Source organism: Suncus etruscus, chromosome 8 (genome assembly GCF_024139225.1).
Source record: "Suncus etruscus isolate mSunEtr1 chromosome 8, mSunEtr1.pri.cur, whole genome shotgun sequence".
NCBI lineage: Eukaryota > Metazoa > Chordata > Mammalia > Eulipotyphla > Soricidae > Suncus > Suncus etruscus.
In genome coordinates this window covers 19,816,763-19,842,186 of record NC_064855.1, presented here as the reverse complement: position 1 = coordinate 19,842,186, position 25,424 = coordinate 19,816,763, and the positions used below count along the sequence as shown (strand labels likewise).

The window sequence follows — 25,424 nt, the reverse complement described above, 5'->3', positions numbered from 1 at the left end:
GGCTCCTTCTTACCAGTGCCTAACTGTTCTGAACCCATGTCTTTCCTGGACTGTTCACTCTCTGTTGCATGCCTGTTTCCATGCCCTGTTTCTTTTAGCACTGGACTCAGCGTCTGTCATGTTCGGCCTGAGCATGGCCCCTCCCACTGCCCTCTTCTGTGCTTCTACTCTCTTTATTTATCCCTTTGTTTTATAAGAGATGAATAGGAGGAGAGCTGAACTGTGTGTTTTATCGCCGCAAAGTTAGAGGCACTCAGTGGGACCTTAGGTGCCTGGATATGGCTCTGTAGATTGGCCACTGTCAAGAACCTTTGTTGTTTATGATGAATGTGATAGCCACTCACCAATTTGTATGAAAGGACTTGCTTAAGGATCAGTTGAGAGAGAAATTGAGAGAGAGCTCGTTTGGTTGAACGCATGCTTTGCCAGCAGAAGACCTAGTTTGATATCCAGCACCAAATGGTCCCAGGTGCACCAATGGGAGTGAACCTCAGCACTGAGCTAGGAGTAGCCCCAAGTACCACTATGTGTGGCACAAAAATGCAGAAGTAAATAAATTAGTAATTAAAAGTTGAGGTGTTAGTGATTTTTCTTTCCCCCAAAGTGTCTATCTGAGAAGGAGCCCCTGTAACAATCCTTTTAATTGCCAAACTTTTCTTGCAGTTAGAAGGCTGATGGAATTTGACACTCCATGCTGGCATAAACTGAACTATATTTTAAGCTAAGGATTTTGTGGTGGCATAAGCTCATGTTTACAGCAGCTTCTATATACTGTAAAGTGCAGTACATGACTGAGTTTTTGTTGATACTTTCATGTGGTTCCGGCCGGAACTACTTTTGATCAGTGCTATTTTGAGCAGGGATTAAGGCGCATAATAATCAGCTTGCAGCCATCATCTGGTTTTGTATTTTCCATGGAGAAGGAATGGTTTTGCATATGTAGCTGTGGACTTTGCATGGCAATAGGCAAGAAGAAGCCTGTGTAGTATAGATGGTTTGGGATGAATTAGGCTGGTGTTGACATAGCTGTCAGGTAATTTAGAGGACTGAAGCCTGTTCTGAAGACATCTCTCAAATACAAATGTAACGTGGTTGCAGTGGTGAAAATCTCTTGACCCCTATCTGGTTCTGTTTGACTGATTCTATTGAAGTAATCAATCAGCCCAGCCGGATGGGGTCAGAGTGTGGTGGAGCTTGACAGTCTGAAGGGCCCAGACATAGAGTTATCATTGGGCAGAACAACCAAACTTCCTTTATGCAAGTCAAAACTCCTGGTAACATCTGTATGTGAAAATCTGTTCTCTTTTTCTTTGTCCTTTCTTTTTTTTTTTTTAATAAAGAGATTATTCAATGAATCAACTTGGATGAAACAAAAGGAACATAATCAGTTGACATGTTTAACATTTTTAATTTATTTCCAGTTTTTATCTGTGGTTGTATACTTTGTATTGCTGTAAACAGCAAGTTTGTGGTATTTACCCATGTTCACTAGTTCTTTTAATGTCTAAGAGTACTTAACGTAGACCTACACTTTTACCAAACTTAAGAACTATAATACGAGGTTAATGATAAAAATGATGTACAACAGATTTCTTTAATATACTCATCTTAATGAAGGAAGGGAAAAGCCTCCCACTGGAAGCAGGAGGGAAACTGGTGACATTGGTGGAAGGAAGTTGTCACTAGTGAAGGTATTGGTGTTCGAGGAATGAATGCCTAAAACTCATGAATCTTACCAAATCATAAATACTTTTGTGACTTTGTAATTCATAGTGTAATTTGTATTCTTGTCTTGTATAATTTCATGCTAACATTTAGCAATAACATATTTAATATACTTAACACTTCTCTTGTTATGAATTGCCTATTGTCATGAGCTGTACTGATATAGGCATTTTTATACAAAACACTACTTTATTTCCAGATTAATGTCTTAGACACTCTCCTCTAGGTAGGCTTATGAGGTCATAGGTTTTATGCCTCTTGCCGAAACAGACATTTCAGTTTCCCAGCTGTGTAGTTATTTTTCCCACATTTCTTTATTGAAATGTTCTCTTCTGCATTGAATGAACGTTTGTGTTTACTTAGAGTTCCTCTGTAATGTTAGCAGCATCTGTTAATACTATGGGAGAAATTTGAATGTGGGAGATTAGTCTTTTTAAAAAAGTGACATATTAAAGGTGCACATCTTGACGGTTTGTACACATACACATTGTGAAACTATCATGTGTAATCCAAATTAATTCATACATCTACCACCTTGCCTGGTAACTGTTTTTACTGTTATTATTAATATATTATGATAATAATAATTTTATAATGTTTTGAACTTAGTATTAGCAAATTTTAGTTATACAATATTATTTAAGGATATCTTGCATTCTTAACCTTGTTTACCAAATCCCAATACCTTTAGAGATATGGTTCCCCTGGCCAAATGGCAAATATTGCTGATAAAGGTATAGGGGCCAGGTAGGGCACTTGCTTTGTGTGTGGTTCACATGGGTTCAATCCCCAACAACACATTGGTGTTTTCCCTGAATCTCGACAGGAGTGATCCCTGAGTACAAAGCCAGGAGTAAGCCCTAAGTACAGTCTGGTCTGGTCCAAAAACAAACAAAAGTGACTGTAGTAAAGATTTTAGCAGTTGGGTAGGGATTTCTTTATCAGCTTGATTTGCAGTGATCACAGTGAGTGGACTTTCTCAGCTAAGACACAGCACAGGTGCCTGGCTGGAGCTAAGAAATCAAAATGAGATGTGGGGGCAAGGATACAGGAGGCCATTTCCCTCTTTCCCATTGTCTCCTCCTGTTTCTGCACAAGTTAATCAGGAAAAAAAGGAGTAATTACCATATTGGGCTGTGGGGGTTGTCGAACACCAACAGGGTCACGGAAATGATTATTTTGAGAAAATAACTCTTAAGAATTAAGAGGCTACTTTATTTCCACGGAAGTCAAACATAAAAACTAGTGATAATTAAAATGCAGGAACATTAATTAACAGCATTATGTATCAATTCACCACAAAAATAGATTCAAAGGTGTTGTCATGTCTTCTTTGTTTTAAGGGGGCAGGTTTTCAAAAGAGAAGTTAATGAAGCCACGGAAAATGGTCATGTGAACAAGAAAAAGCCTGCAATCTTTGGGAAAACAGCTAGTGGGGTAGTGCCTATTCTTACGTTCTCTTTTGTAAAGATTCAAGTGATCCAAGTTGTCCAACTATAGGGCTAGGAGAAAGAACTTGGAGGTTTTCCCCTGGAAATATCATTATTTCAATACTAATACATGCATAAGCATCTGTAAATGTTTCTACTTCTTTCTTTGTGACTAGATGAAAAATGGTAAATGAATGAATGAGTCAAAAGGGAATTAAGACATAAAGAAAGTATTTAGGGCTGCTCATTCCTGGAATGTCTCTCATAAGAACTATAATTGAGTTAAATAATAAAGAAGTTAGCACATCAAGGATTATTCTAATGGCCAAAGCAGTCTGTTTTGATTGCAGCTAATTGATGGTTCAGTTTTAGATAGTTCTAGTGCTCTATTTGGTTCTGTTCTTGTGAAGCCCTCCCCCTCCTCCTAGATAACTCTGTTCTTATAAAGACACTTTGCTCTTCTTATGTCCTTTCTGGCCATTCTCTAAGAGGTGGGTCAGCCCATCCAATGTCCCCAAGAAGGTCACTCAGCAGAGAGCTGGGCACCAAGCCCAGGAGTGATGAAATGTTAGTGTTAGATATAGACAAAGGAACCATGTTGCATCAGCGTACATGACATTTTTGTGGAGCAGCTAGAACGTTTGCCATCTTGTTCCACATCTCACAGCTTCACGTGATGTTTTGATCATAATGAGGCTGAAGTTGTATGGAAATTTCTACTGAGCCCTGGCTAATTTGCCAAGGCACATGCCCAAAGGACCAGAAACCAACCTGCAGTGACCTCTGATGAAGGGCCCTATCAGCAATTAGAGTTTTTAATTAAGGTTGGATGAGGGGTAGAAAGGGGGTACCCCTACATAGTCGTCTCCTTTTTATATTATTTATTATTGATTTTAATGGCACAGATATCTAGCATTTATATTGTCTATTAATAAATTGTGTTATATTCTAATTAGGGGAAAATATCAAGAACAAATGTGTTGTTTGATCTCTATTTTCCAACTCTGTTCTCCTTGCCTACCTAGCCCCAGCTACTGACCCCTTCTATCCTTCTGGCATTTAAGTACGACCCTGGACCAAACTATGTTTATATTCTCCCAGCTTCGTTTTAACTAGAGTCTCAAAATGAAGATCTACTCTTTTTCCCCAGTGGATTCTGAATACCTTCTGTGCCCTCAAAGTATACCTAGATGTGCCAATGTCTCTTTTCTTTTCTATCTTGGACTTTATCTTTCAAGGGTTAGTTAAAATGCCTCTATTTGGCATTCAAACAGCCTGTTTTAGAAACTGAAATAATGAATCTCCTCTACACTTGGACAATAAAGAGCATCACATCATTTTGGTGAACTGAGGCCAAAATAAAAACAAAAATCAGATCCATTTATTTCAGTTCTTAGTTGAAAAACAGATTAGAGGCTAGACTCCAGTAGTCCATAAGGGTACATTTGGGCTAACTCATCAGGTTGGTATAAAACATTCATAGTAGAGGCAAAAATTAAAAAAATAAATCCTGTGATTCATCAGCCTCCTGACATTCTTTGCAATGCTAATTATGTGTGGTAACAGTTGTATCAAAAAGAGCCTGTCAAAAGGCCTTACACGTTTATATGAAAAATGTACAACTGCAAATAAAATTTAGGCCTCCTTCCTTTGTAATTTGTACACCAGCTTGCTCAAAGGAAAAAATAAAGTGTCACCAAAAATCCAGCATTAAGGTTAAAAATGGATTATGTTTCCTAGAATATTTAAATTACTTAAAGACTTTGCATTTCTAGAAACCCTAGAGGGGGAAATGCAACATAGTAATATTTCATTTTTCCTTTTATCTTTTTTTTTAAACTCTGCTGTTACTCATTTTTAAATGACCGAAAGCCTTCGAGTCTGTCTGTGTTTCATGTTTTGCCATAGTTGTTGTTTTAAATTTAAAAAAAAAAAAAAAGGAGAGAGTAGATAATGTAGATAACTGCAATTAAGAGGGAGCAAGGTCCCATCTGGGTATTGTCTGATTCATTAGAAATGAAAGCTTTAGGATTTAGAAAATTGTGTTATAAATCATGATGTCACTTCCAGGTAATCACACTCAGGCAGTACTTCCCCTGAGACCTTGTCCCTGTGACAAGCAGCTGTGTCGTCTGCAGGCCTAAGAGAGAGGGAAAGGCTTGCATGCAGAGTCCTGCACAGACTGTATTCATCTTAGACTTCTTCCCTTTGTCAGTCTTGTTCTCTCTGAGAAGTGAATAAAGTGTTTAAATTAAAGAAAGTGATGAGGAATAAAGAAAACAGACTCAAATGAAAAATGCCATTTGTCACCATGGCATTTCGTTGCCTGGATACACTTGAAATAACTTTTTGGTTATAAAAAAAAAAACAGGACAGAAACTTAGATTAATAAGCAGCAGTATATGGCTCAGACACTAAGTGACCTGACACACGTTTGCCACTAATTCAATAGCTGTGTGACCTAATCTACTTACCTTTTGAGCTTAATATTACTATCTGTTCATTCATTTATTTATTCACTCAGAAAAATACTTATTGAGACTCTATCTATTGGGCATTATACTAGATATTGGGGAGAAAGGTGAGTTTATGGCATTAGCCAGGAAGCCACATGGCTGAAGCATTTATCCCATATTAAATGTTGCTAGAGAAAGAATTCAGAGTTATGGAGAAATCTTATAGGGGTTGCCTTGCCTGTGGCTGTCTTTGCTTCAGTCACTGACACCACATAGTTCCACAAACATTGCTGGGTGCACCTGGAGGGGTCACCTCCAGGTGGCCTTGACAATCCTCAGCAGTGAGCAACACCACCTCTAGCGGCCCTCACTATATAGTATCTCTGGCCTGGTGAGCTGAGAATTGCAGGGAGGGACACAAGCTTCTTGAGCACTGCTTGGGAGAGCCCTCACCCCATACAAAAAGAAACTCAGAACTCTGTGTGGATATTGTTGAGTTGGAGTAATCTTGTCCCCTTGTCCCAGGTTATGGCACCTAGTAAATAAGCCCAACGAATGGAATAATCATTGCTGGCAGTGTTATTGGCTTAGGATGAGGTCATCCCTGACCCAAGGCTGGTCGCTGAGGGTAGGCCATGCTAAATACTTGGCACAGACTGTGTGGAGAGGTGATGGAGTGTAGTAGATTCAGGCTGTGGAGGGGTCACTCATTACCACATGAAACTAAACAGTCTTCTCAACGACCCGTTGTCTTGTTCTAAGAGTTAGAGAAGATGCTTCATGGTGAGCTTTTTGAGATTATGTGCTTAACCCCCCACCAGGGTTGATGGGTCATTTCCTGCAGGTGGGTTGCATTTCTGTGTTCATCCTCTAAAAATGGCTTTAAAAATATCTTTTAAGTGTTTGGTACCAACCCAAAACTATTCTGTTTGCATATTTATTTCTGTCTATATACACATGTTTGTATGTATATGTACACATTTATTTGTGTCTGTGTATGTGATATGGATGTAGTTGTGACTTCACTGAGTCCTAGGTACTCAACTTGTAAACATTGTAAAGAAGGAATCTTCCCAGGTCTGCAACTGAAGTTGGAAAGCAGGGACATTCTAACATCCTGAAATAAGAATTCTCTAAGGGATTGTGTAGATGGGGAAAGAATCCGTGAATCTTCTGGTTACTCTTGTGTGTGTGTGTGTGTGTGTGTGTGTGTGTGTGTGTGTTGTGTGTGTGTCTCCTTGAATGCTGGATATTAAAGAGTGATGAAAATGTGAACCATGCTCTGGATGTTCTCACGATGTAGATGCCGGACAACAAGTGAGCACATAGGCTGTTGGCTAATGACCAGCACAGTTATCCAGAGCAGACGCTTTATTCTCTGACTGTTGGGTTGGATCTAATGCCAGGGACAGAAATTATGAAAGGACTGAAGTTCCTCCTGAGAGAATTTGGAATGATGGGAGTAGGATGCAGTACGTAGCTTTACTCCAGGGCTGTGTTCTTGTTGTGGTCACACTTGAGTACGTTGCCAGTAACTGAACTAGGTAATTTGCATCCAGTGTCTTATAATTCTTAAGACATACCTGAGAGCTAAGCTTTTCTCTGCTTCTTTTACAGTTGGGAACAGTTTAGGCAAACAGCACGGTAACATCCTGGATTCAGGTCCATGGAATCATCAAGCCTGATTGTTCTATTTATGAATGTTCAGTCGTTCTTATTATTCTGCAGTTGTGGAAGCCACACTAACAACCCTATTATTTGTCTCCTTTGCTGTCAGAACCCCCAGGCAGCTCAGGGCCTTAGATTGGCTGTGTGAGGATCCTTTGGATTGCCAAGGACAGATAGATACCACATGCCCATGGAAATATAAAGCAGAATTTCTCAGCACATACAAATAAAACTACAGCGGGAGGTACCGTGCTCTGACACACTGGATACAGGTGTATGGATGATGTCACCTAGATTTCCTTGCTTTCGCTCTCAGCTCTGCCTCCCTCTGTGTTGGCTTGATTCCCAGGCGGACTTTCTCCGTGGGGAAGCAATTAGAGAAACCAGCAACTCTCGATTACCAAGCCCAGAAATAAGAGGTTGTCTCTTTTTAACTGTCCTAACAAAAGCCCGAGGGGGACTGATTAGCTTGGTTTGGGTCAAATGCCCATTTCTGCAACAATTATCAAGCTAGAGAGACAGTATACCGAACTAACCTGGGAGTTGGTAGTCGGAGGAAACAGCTTTCCTGGAACCCCATAAACTGTGAAGGGGTGGAGGGGCATTGTTTTCTCAGAGACTGTGCAGGCAGAAATCAGTGTATACTGCAGAAGGTAACTGATACTTGTGAGATAAATGAGTGGAAAGAGCATGTTTACCTGCTCTGTTCAAAGGAATTGCCAGAGAATATATGAGTATCTAAAAATAAGATTGACAAACTGGAGCACATATGAAGCCTGTGGTGCATTCTTGTTTAATGACTACAGGAACAATTGAATAGATTTGGGAGGGAAGGAATAATCTGTGTTTCAAACAGGAAAAAAAAAAAGTGAAATGCTCTGTAAGAAGGGCCTTGCTTTGAGTCGTTTCTTTTTCACTTTTCTTTCTGGCCATAAAACATTGCAGTAAATATCGGGATGATAGAGAAAGAGAAAGGAAGATAAAATATTGGGGCGGTGCATTTTCCAGGCTTTCTCTTTGCTGAGTCCCCTGTGGCCACAGGGAGTAAATATAGACACCTGTAAATATGTAAACACGTAAAACATGTAAACAGGTTCTTTCTGGTCTTGCAAGGACACACACACAAACCAGAAAACTGCTTTCTATGTGTTGAATTATGGAGACTAGATGTCACAAAATAGCTTCTATGGGTCAAGCATTTCCTTCGTTCTTGTTTTCTGAAACCAGGTTCACTTAAATAGAAGCTTAAATCATCACTTGAAGGAAAGCTTAGCCTGTTGCTGAAGGGAGTAGAGGGTTACACCCTTCAGCCCTTCTCTCTTATTCTTCAAATGGTAGTATCCCTGTCCCTTTGTGTCCAAGGCACATGATTTAAAGATTCTCAGTGTCAAGAGACTATTGACAGTCATAATTTAAATTTTGTCCCGTGTATGTGAACAAACCCTCCAGATAATTAGCAATCCTAACAGTATACTTTTCATTCATCTTTTTGTCTTGTTTTGTTTCGTTTTTACATAATATTTTCTAGTTCATCCATGTTGCAGCAAATTGCATGATAGCATCATTTCTTACAGCTATGTAGTATTCCATTGTGTGTATGTGCCTCTTCATGATCCATTCATCTGTTCTTTTTGTTTTGTTTTGGGCCACACCTGATGGTGCTCTGGCATTACTACTGCAGGCTCAGGGGACCGTTTGGTATTCTGGGGATTGAACCTGGCTTGGCTGTGTGCAAGGCAAACTCCCTATCTACTGTGCAGTCACTCCAGCTCTTTATTTAACTCTTTTGGGGAAAGTGGAATCTAAGGCTTGGGCCATACTTGGTGGGACTCAAGAGCCACTCCTGATTTTGTGCTCAGGGGTCACTTCAAGCAGTGTTCAGAAGACCAGTTGTGAGATGATGAGGATTGAATATGAGTCAGTTATCAGCAAGACACATGCCTCAACCTTTGTATTATGTCTCTGGATCCCCTCCAGCTTTAAAACATCATTTTATTCCATTAGTTTATTGGATCAAAGAAAATAATCTCTTCACTTTCCTTTCCTAGCATTTACTTGTTTTGTAAATGTACCTCTCAGAGTAGCCAATTTTCCTTATGAGGAAAAGTAGAACAAAACCCTGTGTTCAAAAATTCTGGAGACTTGGGACATTGGTGATGGGAATGTTGCACTGGTGATGGGTGGTGTTCTTTATATGACTGAAACCCAAACACAATCATGTATGTAATCAAGGTGTTTAAATAAAAAAAAAAATAAAAAATTCTGGATTCTACCTTCCTGGAAAATTCATTGTACGGATTTTCATCTTGAATTGGAATAAATCAGGTATATTAAAACATGCTATTCAATAGTGAGCGATGCCTCCACCATATGATGATTCTCTATTTTTCATTGAGGCTTTTTTGTCTTTCTCCAAAAATAATTTTTACCTACAGGTTTGTCTGGAGCTTCCAACCATTTTCTCTCAGAATGATTTTTTTTTCTAATGATATTCTGCAACGACCTTGAGAGCTGCTTTGAGTCCTCTTTTTATTTGTTGACTTAATTGAGCTCTGTGCTGTATTGTTCCTATCCAATATGTCTCCCTTTTGGTTACAAAAATTGTGGTAATTTTCTGGTGCCGTGAAATCTTGCTCATAATTTTACACCTAGGAGTATTATCATGGGGGTTTATTTGTAGACCCACTAAGTAAAGAAATGCTTATTTTGAAGAACTTCCTGTGATTTGGGGTAATTAACTATTCCTGTTTACTATGGAGTCATGAGGAGCTCTACTTTTCATTAAGAAAACCTCCCTTTTCCATTTTTTTCTTTAAATATAAAGCCAAAATTATCAATACCAGATTAATTTCTAAATCAATTGTTCTTTAAATAAGTAAAAAATAACAATTATTACCAAGGAAAAATATGACCTGATTTTTGTTACTCTCCCTCTATGGATGAATTGGACTGGAGAGGAGTTATATGTCTTTTAAAATCTAACTTTTGATCTACTGATATTATCACAGAAATCTGGACATATGGGTGTCTGTGCCCCAAAGTAAAGAAAGCAAAATGCCTTATAAGATGCCAAACTTAATTTAAGAAAAAAATCAGATCTCCTGGATTCCAATAAATTCTGAACTACCATAGGCTTTAGCCATGGAAAGCTGGTGGAACAGCACCTGTGCTAATCTGCACTCTTAGGAGACTCATGGAAGGTTTTGTATTTTCCCATCTCTATGACCTTAATAAAAGTTAAAAAAAAAAACACAAAAAGGTTTGAAACATAGGAGATGAAATGAAAGAAGAGAATTGGCTTATATTGGTAAGCATGACTATTTTGTTTGTTTGTTTTGTTTTGGGGCCACACCTAGCTCTGTGCTCAGGAGTTTCTCCTGCTCAGTAAACCATATGGGATACTGGGGACCAAAGAGTCAGCTGTAAGGCAAGGCAAATGCTTTATCCTCTGTACTATCACTCTGGTCCCATTAAAAAATGCAGCATAACTGAAATACTTCGTTCTGTTTTTCTTTTAAAAAAATGGGGGGGGGGTTGCATCCTGTACTCCTCATGGTTTACTCTGGGCTCTGTGCTCAGAGATCACTTCTGACAGTTTTGGGAGACCACGATCCTCTGTCTTACTTAGTACAATCTCTCAGGCCCCAAACTAGAGTGCAGAAACTGGTAACCTCTTACCTCTTTGATTCCTTGAATAAAAGGCAACATATTAATCCAGGAAAATTTCCAACTTAATATTGAATAAAATTTAATAAAATTTTCTAGGATTCTTGTTATTGAGGAGCACGTTTTGTTGTTGTACCAGGTAGGTATTTCTTGAAATAAGTGAAGTGGGGGAATGATATGTTCCACATGTATAGAACTTTGAGACAGTTCTGGAGACATTTAATAATTGAATCCATAGAAAATAGAAGTGGCAACAATAGACTGGCACCCCTGTCATAACAAAGAATCCTTCATGGACACCCATGCTATCTCCTTTCCATCTAGGTATAGTATTTTCTTTAAAACCATTTATGTAAGTATCTGTAAGCAAAAAGAATCCATGGTTTGGATAATGATATCCAATAGTAATCTATAGATTTTATTAAGTGATTAAAAAAATGAAGGGAGCAGGAGAACTAAGATTTCTTTGAATTAAGACCTCAATTGCTATCAAAAGACCTAAATGCATTTAGGATTGTTAGGAATATATCTTCCTAAACAAACCAATGCAAAGAAAGTCACAGAATCGTCCACCTCTTAGAACCCTTCTTGTTTGGTCACCTGTTTGCTTTGGGACATGAAGTTCAGGTAAAGGGACTTGTACCAGATCACAGAATCCCATATTTTGTAGACCCTGTTCCTATTTTAGCAATGTTAAAGGTCCAGGGTTCTCTCACCAGCCCAGGGTGTCTTATAGGTGTTTTCAGCCATGCAAGATTTAAGATTTCTGTGATAACAGGGACAAGGGATGCTGCAGCAGTGACACACCTTGCAAGTGGGGGTGAATAGCTTGGGAAAAAAAACCAGAGACAGTAGAAGAGCCTCTTAAGCCTGCTGAATTAACCAACTTTTATTAGTGATGCATAGAGGTTGTATTGTGTGGAAAAAACAAGAACTTGAATTATATGGGATTAAAATGCAACTCAAACAGGATTCTGAACATGAAGAAGTGTTAGAGATACTTAATCAATTCACTTTACTGGTATTCTCCTTCTTACATGAGTACAAAGGTGATATATGATTTAATAAATGTGTACAAAGCAACTCTCTTAAGTGTAAAATAAAAATGTAAGGTTGCAAAGCATTGTCACAATTGAATTTACAGCCATTATTTCTTTCTTAGTATATACAATAATAGTGCCTCTTATAGTACATAAATTGGGTAATTAAGTGGCTGAAAGTTCCTTTTCAAATTTCATCAGCATTCTTTCATCACCATTGATTCTGAATGTAAATAATGACATTTTTCAATCAGTACTTTTGTACTTTATCCTCAGAGTTGGGCTGTTTATATTGGATGCTATGGCTTTAAACATAATAACAGCTATGGAGTAAAATATATTTATTCTGATAGCTTCCCTGAGGATCAGCTGAGGGGATTTTTCCAAGGCAACCTCAAGAAAAGCAATTTCACAGGGATGGAACCACTGGCTATGATGAATTTAGCAGCGATTGTTTCCATTGCAAGATTAAGGACACTTTACCATTGGAAAAATAAATTCTCATTCACAGGTCTCATTTTATTTCCTACAAATCCTTCCTCACAAACCAGCTGAAAATTGTACCCCTTAATTAGACGCCAGTGATAAGCCTGGTGACTTTGGGGGTTACTTTCCCAAGTTAGGATTTTGAATTTAGATTATTCAGACTCAACCAATTCTTCCCAAGAGTAGTTTCATTGGATTTTGACTCTACAACTGAGGTAACTAGAGTGGAAGAAAAAAAAGGGAAACTTGAAATGGAAAGAGTTGCAGTGAACTGCAGTAGAATAAATTTGGCTGTGGTGTGGATTGATTTATATATTTGAAGAGGTATAAAAATGTACCTCTAAAGTAAATAATCTTATCTACTCTTTCTGGTATTTTTCTTATCTCAATGAAAACTTAATTGGAAGGTTTTAAACATCTATGCTCTATATGAAAGTAAGCATAACTAGATATTTACTAAAGATCTGAGTCTCTATAAATGCATAACAAATTGACTATGTAGGTTTTATCACTAAAATCCTTTCACAGCTCAGAGCAACCTTCTTATACCCTGTTGGAAGATGTGGTGATGATCACTCAGAATGACTGGGGATGCTCTCTTTTGTATACGTATGAAAAGTGGGCCTTCTGAGATATAAAAATAGTGAAGAATAGAAGGGGTACAAGATGACTTCTCTACAAACACAAGGAAGGGTTAACCACAGTTCTTAGCATGCACAGAAGCCAAAGCATAGGCTACAGAGAGGTTGCAACTTGCTTTGGCTTAGTAAATTGATTCATAGTTGGAACTAAAATACTATTAATTTAGTTTGAAAGGGAAAAATCAAAACTACCTAATGAACATATTTTATATTTTCTGAAATATTGAACTGGAATAGAACCAGGATGTCAAAGCTTTCTCAGATTTGATCCTGAACCATATTAGGTTTGTATGTAACTCATGTCTCTGGCTATGATATGTTAATTATAGATCCTCCTTATATACTTATTAAAACAAGATCTCATCTGAGCAATTTACATGGGATGACTTAAAAATAATTTTATATTTGAAATGAATAGACTACATTTCACCCAGAATCATTTGACAAATCAGGCTTCACTGCTTTAGTCAGATGGGCTGAAATAATGTAAATATAAATTACAGAGGCTTGATTGTTTTTTATTTTACATATTCTGATGAATAATAGGATCATATGGCTTTTCAATATAATGGTTGATAATAAAACTACCTCTCCTATTATTTATGAGTCATATTCTATTCTCTGGAGAACTTACTCCTAATGAGCAAACATCAGCTGGAAACACGAAAGAATAATTGTTCTTATGGAAATAATTACTGATTTTTAATTGCTGACTTTTCTGAGATGGAAAGAATTGTTCTTTATTACTTTCTTTTGCACTTTACCAAGCCCCAAGCAGGGAAAAATCATCGAGAGAACCAATTATTTATTTACACAATAACTTACAGAAAATCTTAATTAAGTTCAATTAATATGCATGCTGAGTGCATAGTACTAATACTAGCTATAAGGGAGCCTTTGGTAAGCTATGGAGCATACACCTGGAAAGTTGGATCAGGATAAAGTCAGGTTTGAATTCCTAGATGACATCTGCCTTTATTGGGGATTTGGTGAATACATCATGAATGTAGTCTTTAATTTGGACCTTCAGTTAGGAGGTAAAGATAAAGAAAAGATAGAATGTTTGGTCAAACTGGTCTCCCATGGTCCCTTGTGTTGTATGATCAATAGTGAAACGTGCTGTTTAGGGGGATCTTAAGTAATCTGTTTTGGTCTACCCAGCAGTTGGCCTGCACCAACCAAAACCATTAACCTCTCTCAAATGCTGTAGGATTGATTCAGATAGAGGACCACCTGATAAGTAAATGCAATAAATGATCCTGGATTGGAGGATGGGAGAAGGGGAAAGGGAATCTATCAAAGACATTATTGGAAAAATATACAAAACTCAATTATAGATTGTATATTCAAAGCTAGATTGAATTCATGTTGAAATGTCTTGAGCATCATAAACATTTTGTTGCCTTACTAACCTCAGATTTCTGTATCAGAATACCACACTTTGGGTGAATAAAAAAAAACCACACACAAAACAGAAATCTATTCACAGATCTAGAGTTTAGAAGCCTGCTATCTGCCCACAGGGCCAAGCTCTCTCAGAACCCTCAAGGAAAGAGTCTTCTCTTGTTTCTGGTGGTTGCTGATAATCCTTGTCATTTCTTGGCTCATATGTACCTGCATCTTTTTAAGCACTGCATCCTTCCCTATGTATGTGTCTTCCCATTGCTTTGTAAGGAATTCAATCACTGGTTTCAACTCTATATTAATCCTGTATTATTTTAGCTTACTTCATTGTATTCACATAGATCTTATTCTCATATAAGGTAATATTCTAAGATTACAGGACCAGCAGATATTGCAGCAATTAGGACTCATGACCTGGCACTGCATGGTCTCCAGAGACTATGGCAACTCTAGACATTACTAGTCAGTCGAGGCCTCCATGTACATTAGGTGGTCCAGATAATCTTCGACACCACAGGCTCTGATCAGCACCATATCCTTAGGTCTTAGCATTGAGACGCCAACCTAGTTGGCCTAATCTTACCAAGAGTTGTCTCTGGTCTTCCTGAGCACCACTTGGGAGTCTCCCCCAAAACAAACCCTCCCAAATTCTAGCATTCCATATGAATTGGGTCTTGGAGTGCACAATCTAACCTCGTATAGATTATCTACAAGCAGGTCTAGTTTTTAGGAAACAGATCTTAAGAGAAAATGATCATAATGTTTGCAGTATACTCGTAAATGGTTTAGCAACAGTAATGATAATAATAATAGCAATAATAACAAAAGTATTACACAATAATCCAATTATACACAAAATTCTGTATTTAGATAAAACAGTGTAGAATCATATTAACAAACAGTACATTTCAGAATATGGGGCATAATTTTTGTAAATTTTCCACAGGTCTGATATTTTTTAAAATGAAACATTCTCTAAAATGCCAAAGACAAATACACACAAAGTCCTAGATATATTCCTGTGGATCCTTTCATATCTGAAATGTCAAGTCTGAGACTTGTCTGAACATGTCACACCTGTATTGCTGAAAACTTAAGCATGAAGCCAACACTGAGAAGAACATAGCAAAAAGATGCATGTTGGATTTTGCATTATCAATCACTCTTGACATGGGTGCCATCTCTATTCTATTTTGGGGGAGATAATGTGTTTTAAACTGACTTGAATCTTGAAAGAAGTCGAAGACTTAACTTTTTTTTTAAATGAAGGATTTTTACTTTTCTTACACATATTTCTAAGGATTGGAGCAAACAGGTAAGGATGATTTAAAAAAAAGAGAGAGAGAGAAGCAGGTCTATGTCAGTTGTTCTATTTACAGCTGGAAGCAGCTTCTTCGGGATCAGTCACAGCAACTGCACTTGTTGGAGGCACCTTTGCAGTTATAGCCCTGAGCACACTCGGCGCAGCCCACGAGGCAGCAGGAGCAGCAGCTCTTTTTTCAGGAGGTGCATTTGCATTCCTTGCACTGGCAGGAGCTGGCACAGGCGCAAGATCCACCGGTGGTGGCACAAGAGCAGTCATGATCCATAGTTGAATTCAAGTGGTGGCGGGAGCCCGGAGTCGATGCGCGGTTGGCAGAAGCGTGGTCAACATTTTAATTTTATTTTATTTGTTTTTGGGGCCACACCTGGCAATGCTCAGGGATTACTCCTTGCTCTGTGCTCAGAAATCGCCCCTGGAAGGCTCAGGGGACCGACCACATGGGATGCCAGGAATCCAACCACTGTTAGTTCTGGGTTGGCCGCTTGCATGGCAAATGCCCTACAGCTGTGCTATCTCTCCGGCCCCTCAAAGACTTAACTTTTGTGCCTGAAAATATTTTGCCTCTTCTGAAGCACATTTGCAAAGCCCTGCATTGTCAACCAGGTTAATGTCAGTCTATCTCATTTATTTGGAAAAACTCTTTCAGGCATGATTTGTTTGGATGTGCAAGGGAATTCATAAAGTTGATCAGAATTCTTGGCAGGTATTTTTTCCTAAATAGAGGAACACCCACTGTTCCAGGGTTGGAGCCACTGCCAGTTACCATTGCTTTGACCCAGCATGCTGGCAGGGCATCCAGCTCAGCTCCTTTGCCTGAGCTAACTACTCTGCCCCCATGGCAGTTTCTGAAGTTGAATGCTTGGCCTTTGACCTAATATTTTGGTGCATAATTGTTGACTCATTGTCTTTTTGAGCATTTCAGATTAAAGTACATTTCTTAGAGAAGTTTGCAACTTTCCCCCCTTGACTTAGTTCCAGAAGAAATGAGGTTCAGCAAGAAAACACACACACACACACACACACACACACATACATACATACATACATACATACACACATATACACAAGTATAAACATCTATCTATCCCATTTATGAGTTTTGAAATTTCATGTATTTATAGAATTGCAGATAAATAATATACTGTGCAGATTGGAAAATGTGTTTGCATGTGTTTTTTAGTCAGCAATACTTTCAGACTCTAAAATGTAATAGACTTGGCAGTTCCTGAAAAACAGAATTGTGAGAAATATCTGCTGCAGGCCTGTGGGAATAGACTGTGGCCGGGGCAGGCCATTTTGGAAGTAGGTGCTCAGCTAGTAGATGACAGCAACTCCCCCTATTCTGCAAGGTCCTGGGACTTGTTTGTGCACAGAACTTCACTCTGGTGGCAGGAGAGCCCAGCTTGTAGAGCAGGTCTCCTGGGGATCATGCCCATCTACCCTATGTCACCCCTGACAGGGACAAAATAGGCAAGTTGTCCCCTCAGTTTTCTAAGACCAATGACTACTACCATAGGAAAGGATTTTGAGCAAATAGGCATGACATGTGACTGAAGAAATGCTGGAAGGAAACACAAAACTGTGTTATAGAAGGTTACGGAAGAGACTGGGGAAACTTTCCTGGGTTTCTCTCACAAGGAGATGTTTTGAGGGATACGTTAAAGCAGGAAGAGGCTGAATCTCCATAGCATGGAAATAGCTGCTAGATTTGTGACACGCTCCAGCTTAGGGGGAAATACACGCAGGAGGTGTTAAGCGAAACATAAGACGGTGGAAATCTGAGAGCAGAGTACCAGGGTGGAGGCTGGCAAAGCTGAGAGTATGAGGGGCTACCCTCCATCCAGAGCTGCTGGGCTGGGTTCCATCACAACAGGTGTTTCTAGATCTATACTGGGGAAGGGTGAATCCTGTAACACTTCTGCACAGGCCATCACAGCCAGTTGGCTCCTTCCCCATTGTTCCACTCACACCTCTCTTTCTTGGCCACCTCCTCCCCCAGGAACTCCTTTCCTGAGTCCATGCAACTCTGGTTCATGCAGCCTCCCTCACCACTTCCTGTCTCTTTTTATCCACAGATTTTTTTTCTACTTGCTCCACATCTTTTGCCTCTTTTAGCACTTTCTAGTTCAGATTTCTCATGGGACAGGCTGATGTCACTCTTCGTCAGGGAGCAATGGTGTATGTTTGGCTGGAGCAGAAGATTGTCCAGTTTCCTTCTTGGGATGTGAGTGTGGCAGACTTGACCATTGGCACATCCAGATTTTGCATACTGTTTTCACTGGATGGCCTGGCGCTGCAAGTACTGTGGGAGAGATGGTCCAGGTCACTCATGGCTGGTTAATAGGTCTAGATGGGTAACCAGGAACAAGCATCACACTTAAAACTCTTAATGAGGGAGTAGCATCATTAAGATGATTCTCCAGGGCCCAGAGAGATGATGGAAGGAAAGCATTTGCCTTGCATGCAGAAGGTCAGTGGTTCGAATCCCAGCATCCCATATGATCCCTTGAGCCTGCCAGGAGCGATTTCTGAGCATAGAGCCAGGAGTAACCCCTGAGCGCTGCCGGGTGTGACCCAAAAACCAAAAAACCAAAAAACAAACAAACAAACAAAAAAAAGATGATTCTTCTTTGGAGAAAGAGCTCCTTCTCCTTTGGGAGATCTTCGGGAGGAGAATGTGAGAAGAACATCTTGGAGACCAAGGTTTGAGAGCACTTTGATTCACATTCTAAAGAGTTATGAGGTGTAGAGTCAGCTGTCTCTGAGAAAAGTCAGCCCAGGGTGTGAGTTCTGCACTAAGGGTGTGTTTTTCCAGAAATTTATTGGAAAGAGAGAGCAGCTTACTCTGGAGGAACTCAGGAAAATGGTGCAAATGGTTTGCTTCGTGGACCTCTAAGAGGTTGAGTTCATGTTGTTGCCTCTCGCACATGGTGTTTAAATAAAGATATTATTAAAAAACATGAAAGAGGTTGAGTTCAGACAGTCCTTTATATTTGGAATCAAAATTCCAATTCCTGGAATCAGTCAGGTCTGTGTTATCCTGTGTGTGATCCTTATGACAATGTTCCTGAGAAATTGGACTTAGGAGATGGAGATGGACATTCAAGTGGTGCTCAGGAGGCCTGAAGGCCCACCAGTGATTCTCAGCGAACCAGGTCAGCAGATCAACACAAGGGCCTGCGGATTTGATGCTCTTCATGCTTGGACATCTTGGGGCCACTTGCAATTCTGGGGGTTCCCCTGGCCTCACCCAAAAGTGGCTCTTGGGCTGCAATCAACAATGCCTGGAGACCATGTGGTGCCAGGGATTGAAGCTGGGTCAGGTAGTACTGGACATACACTCTAACCACTCTTCTCTTTCCTGGCATTGCAAGTGCACTTACTGTCTGTTTTTTCCCAGAAGTTAGGCTTAGTGTGGTTAAGTTTCTCACAGGGTCATGGCGCTAGAGACAGATTCTTATTTAAGTTTGGGGCTGTCCTGGATACTCTGACCTTCTGTGAGGTTCTGTGTCTGCTGCTGCCTCCCAGACCAGGCTCAGGAACGACCCTTCATGTCCCAGTCTTCAGACCTCTTTGGGTTTTGGCAGGGCAAATGGGACAGTGCAGACAGAGCTTGTTGGGAGAAATAGTAGTGAAGGAAACTCCTGGGGGTAGATACCCTGCTTTGGGGCTATGCTGTAAGTCTCCCTCAGAGCTTCTACTGATGCTCCTTGCTGCCAGTAACCATGTACAGGATAGATCAGGGCCGAATGTATTGGATTGTTTTCTTCTCTTTTCCTTCCTCCAGGGTGGGAGAAAAAGCCTCTCAACCCTTCTATATTATTGGTCACACAGAGGAATAATGAATAGAGATGGATAGAAATGGTGATAAGGAAGCATGAATGAAAGGAGCAATCCTAAGTTATACATGAGTTTAGCTCATGTGCTCAGAACATCCAAGTAGTCTCTGCTTCTTTGTTCCTTACTTAACTGTGATGGGTGTTTACAGAGAGATGGTGTTTCTAGTAAATTGTTGTGTTAAAGGGACCCATGAGTCTTAAAGCTGATGACACATGCTCTGGACCATTATTAGAACTTTAAGTCTAAGTTCTGTTTATATGCATCAGTTACCTGGGTGTTTGGAGGTGAGTGGGAACTTCCATGCGATCTGAGCAGTTTGCCCTGAAGTGGAAGAAATCCACGCACCTTCCTGCAGGGATTTTGGAGAACTTCTTCACTTACTGCAACTTGAGTGGGTTGGTTGATAGAACTTGAATCAGTGAATGGGACAAACGGAGGCAAAAAGCAATGGCAATCATATGTCATGGACATAGATGAAGCAATTGAGTGTGTCTAGGTACAGAGTTAGGGTGTATTTCCAAGATTCCCCATCTCTTTCATCCTTTAATAAGAACAAGTCAAATCTGTGCCTGTTGCTGTGACACCTGGAAACAACAATGGCTTGTATTCCCCCGGGGGTCATAAGCTTATTTAACTAGTGAGTAATTCCCAGGCTGTAGTGACTTCATCAATGGATCTCATACACAAACAAAAACATCCTTCACTATGTCTCAAAAGATGATTGTTGGACCTTTATGCTGAGTAAAGTCGGAGCCATGAGGAATTTGTGTGTGTCCCAGAACCTGAGAATTTGAGCACACACACTGCTGAACTCACAAAAGGAACTTTGAGCCTGAAGAGAATAAGGAAGACACCAAATAACTTGGGCTCCCACCCCCTTTGATTCATAACAACAGTGTCTGAATTTAGTTGAGGTTTTGTCAGTATTTTGCTTCTGTTATATTGTCCCCAAATCCCTATTTGTTAAAATTCCCCCAAATATCAAAATTCAAAAAGACAGTTTTTGATTTGGTATTTTTCATGCAAAGGACAAGGAAAGATGTCAGTTAAATAGTATTCTTATGATCCCTTCCAAATAAATAGATCTAAAATGTGGAAATCAAACAAGCCTAATACTTTATCTGTCCATGTGCTGTCATTTCTACCATTTATTAGGAACAAATTTTCATTGTTCGAAGTAGAATGTAAATTAAAACATTTCTGAGATCCATTTCTTATCTCTTACACTGTTCCATTAGCCTTGGATTTAGCAAAATTTATGAATAGGAAAAAAATCTATACCTTTTTCCTCTCTACTTTTTCCTTTTACTAAAAAAAATGAACTGTAGGAACCCACATAACATAAAGCTAACTATCTTGCTCATTTTAACATGTAGTTCAATAGTGTTAAGAATATGTATTAAGAATAATCACATGAGAGAGAAAGAGAGGGAAGAGTGGAGGGAGAGACTGGAGAGATGAGAGAGAAATGTTTGCCATAGGGGCAGGCTGGGGTGGCTGTGGGATGACAGGGAGGTAACTGGAGAATTTGGTGGTGGGAAATGAACACTGGTGAAGGGAAGAGTGTTGGAACATTGTATGAATAAGACTCAATTATCAACAACTTTTAACTCTATCTCATGATGATTTTTAAAAAGTTAAAGAATATAAAGAATGATCATATTTCAGTGCATGGTCATACAATTTTATTTATTTATTTATTTATTTTTTTGCTACAAGAAATAAAGAATTAAAAACAAATGTGTGGAGAGGGAAAGAAACGCATTTCCAGGAGAACTCACTTCTCTACAGAATGACCAATTGGCTTATGTAGAAGAATTGGTAACAGCACCTCTTGCCTTGAACACTATTGCAGTTCATGTGTGTTTTGCTTATAGTGGACAACTTGATCCTGCTTCTGATGATTCCCTGGGTAGGGCTCTTAGGTGAAACAAATTAAGAATATTCAGATATCGGGGCTGGAGCAGTGGTGCAGCGGTAGGGTGTTTGCCTTGCAAGAGGCTGACCTAGGACGGACAGCAGTTCGATCCCCTGGCGTCTATTTCAGGAGCGATTTCTGAGCGCATAGCCAGTAATAATCTCTGAATGTCGCCGGGTGTGGCCCCCACAAAAATAGTATCCAGATATTTCACCTAATGTTTACTATGTCAGCCATATGTAAACCACAGCCAACCTATTTAATATACCTAAATAAGCCACTTCATAATAAACTTGAAATACATTACTCTGCCTGTGACTCCAGATTAAATCAACTATTCAAAATGCTGCTTTAGTTTTGCACAGTTTTAATTTATTTTTAAAGTCATTTAAAGCAGTCACAGCCATAAATGTTTTATCCTGAAAGATCTTTTTTAAATAGAATCATTATAAAATAGCTAAGTAGTCCAATTTTATTAGGCTATTATTTTTGGTAGAGAATTTTCATTACAAAAATTACTGTTTTCCATGTTGGATTTCTTTTGAGGAAATGGCTTTTGCAGATTTATATAATGAAAAAGATGAAAAAATACATTTCAGATTTTCAGGGGCAGTAGAAGGTATTTTTCCCTCTTTCTGTGCACTGGCCACAAGACTCTCAAGACAAGAGCCTCTGTTTGGATTGAGCATGGAGCATGATGCTTTGGGATGCTTTAGTCCTGCTTTGGGACAGGTCACTTACCTTCTCACTTTGAGGACAACTGAATTCCAGCGTACCCAGAAAGGGTCTGCTCTGCAGTTATCCCTCTTCTCCAGCCAACCTCACCAGCAGCAAACCTTTGTCCAGTATTGATGAGTCACAATGATTTGTAGGGTCTCCATTTTGCTTTAACTTGAGTCACTTGAGATTTCACTTCTAATGTTTGTCTGATCATAGTAACTGGGATCTCTCTGTACATGCTGTTCCCTTTATGAAGACCACCTCATTTCCACTCTTTTTCATGTTAACTGGAATATTTTCTTCTGAATAATTTTTTTCTTTCCTGTTTTTTCTTGCTTTCTCCCCATATCTCCTTTTATTATAATCCTTAATTTAATGTTGGCATATCTTTGATCCATCTTTACTTGCAGTCTCCTTGTGTCATCTCTACCATCCCCATGCTATCAGCTACCACTTATAGTTTATTATTCAATCAACTTTTATACAGCTAGCTTCCTGACATACCTTACCTCTCAGAGATAATCTCACCTGAGTTATTGGCACCATTTATTCAACTTGACTCTTACTTACTACAATGCTAACTCCCTACAGACACTTAAAATTTTATTTTTCTAATAAAGAATTTATCTGTATTGCCCCCACCCTGTACAAAAGTGCAAAAACCTGCATTCATGTCTGATCTTGATCTCTGAGGGTGGAAGTCTGGATGTTACCTTCAGCTCTTCCATTTCTGTTGCAACTCATCAACTTGGTCAGTTACAGATTGATTGTTGTCCACATGTTAAACATCTCACTTTATGTGAGATATGTCCATATGTTGAAACTTCAAAAGCCCACATGATTACATTTGGAAATAGGGCTCTGGGGCTTTCAATATGTTAGATGAGGTCTAAAGGACAAGAAACTAATCCAGGAAGACTGGTATCCTTTGAAAGAAGATATGCCAGAGCACCAAATGATGAAACAGGGAGAAGGCGGTCACCTGCAAGTCAAGAATAGAGACCTCAGGAAAATTCAGAATCACTTGATGCAATGATCTTGGGCTGAATGACTATGAGAAAACACATTTTTATTGTTTATGCCATCCCAGTTAGAGTCCTTTGAATGGCAGCTCAGATAAGATAGTCTTCATTCTAGATGTCCCTCCTAATATTTCCAGAATGGTGTAATACCATCCAATAACATCCTTTGTTACACATTTCACTTTCTGTTGTATTGTCCTATGTTAGAGGATCATTTCTGTAACATTTATCAAGGGCATCATCAGTTGCTGATGAACCCCTCTAAATCCGCGGAGGGTTATCTTTGGAAATAGTGGCTCTATTCTTATCCCTATTTTAACTTTTAGGCTGCTACCATTCTTACCACAGTGACTTTGCCATGATTTGACTTTTTTAACACTGCTTTCACTGCCTTCATAAAATCTCTACTTTTGGGGGATTAGTCTTGCTGCATTGGCATATATCTTTGGATGTCTATATTATTTAATAATCAGGAAGGGATTAATCATTGTACTGAGCTGATGGATGAAGAGAGTTGAAAGCACTGGGTAGATTTGTTAAGCTGGAAGTCTTCTCATCAGTGCTCAAGTTCATCCATAAATAAGTGAGCACTCCATGCTTTTCTAGCCACACTCTTTATTGCAGGGTCTTGGATATTGAGACAAATATCTTTTGTACCTTGCTTCTTAACTGTCATGTAGATTCTTAACTTAAATATTAAAATTTTATTTTAAAAGATATACATATATTTTAATAGTGAATGACATGAAAAGTTAGAAATTGTTCTACAGAGCAGAGAACTTTGCTCCCAAAAGTGGACCCAAAGTATTATCTCTGCCGATGAAGCCACTCTTAGGAGGGCTGTGTGTGGGACATGATCATTTTTATAAAAACTTACCTAGAAAGTTATGAGGTGAGAGAAAGTGAGATGTGTGTGTTCAAGAGAGAACATGGGCTTCTACAGACTGGAAACAGGCAAGCAAAGTAACAGAGATAAGCAAGCAACATACATGTTCAAAAGATAACACGAGTCTGAAGATCAAACCTAGGATCTTATCGTATTTTTATACTCATAACTGTGCCAAATTTACTATTTTGTATCAGATTCTTGGTGCTGCTTTGCTATTAAATTTTTTATTAGTTGAAGAGTTTCCATTGGTCAGTAGCTTCTAACATTAACAGTAATGGTTGAATTATAATAGGAATATCAGCAGTATAATTTGAATATTGATCATGCGCCAGATATTTTACTAAGAGATGTAGTCATGTTTGATAGTATGAATTGACTGAATGAGTTAGTTCATAGTCCCAAAAGATTATAAGTGAGCATGGCCCATTCTATATCCAGCCAGATGCACAAAATGCACTTGTGGGGGTATGCAGTGAATGACATTGGTTGTTAGGATGGCCTTATGGAAATGTCTGGTCAAGAAGTCCAGGAAGTTAACCATGAATAGAGAAGACATTATATTAACTATGTCTAGGGACATGTTTGGAAGCCTTATTCTAATAGCAAGGCTAAGCTATGATAGCATCCTTTGGGTTTAGATCATACAGTAGTTAGAATTGAAAAAATGATCCTAAGAGAAAAATTGGAGTAGTAGTTTTTATCTTTCCTAAACCTCAGAGATAGTCAGCTTAAAGAATTCCTGTGAATTGTTTCTATGCTCTATAAAGTGTATTGGGGGGGGGGTTCTGTTTATATCATTTAAATCCCTGAAATATCTCTTTATACAAAGTACAACTAATAATGCCATGGTGATTTTCTAATTGTCATGTCACTATATAAGTTGGCAACCTATGCAGGTTTACACATTGTCATTTTACATAGTTATAATATTATAGGAAATCTTTGTGACTTTTAAAGGTTTACCGTAGACTATTTGGCTTTGCTTGACTAACCCTCAGGATAATAATGCCATTTACTAGAGTGCTAAACCTCTGAAATAGCAATGGCAAAGAATTATCCAAGCCACAGCTGCAGCAATGGTAGTTTCTGTAATAAGGAGAAATGGGGAGCCTGGTAATATGTTGAAGCAGAACCAGCTTATCACTGACGTGCTAAGAATGAGCTACAAAATTATTTTGTAATAAAATTATATAAC

At 39.0% G+C, this 25,424-nt stretch overlaps 1 protein-coding gene and 1 pseudogene across 10 annotated transcripts in view; one reads left to right on the top strand and one right to left on the bottom strand.

Moving 5' to 3' along the window:
- The window catches only part of NCAM1 (neural cell adhesion molecule 1), a 316,512-nt gene that overhangs the window by 30,238 nt on the left and 260,850 nt on the right, over positions 1-25,424 (top strand). The window lies entirely within an intron of this gene.
- On the bottom strand, positions 15,823-16,146 carry LOC126016150 (metallothionein-1-like; annotated as a pseudogene).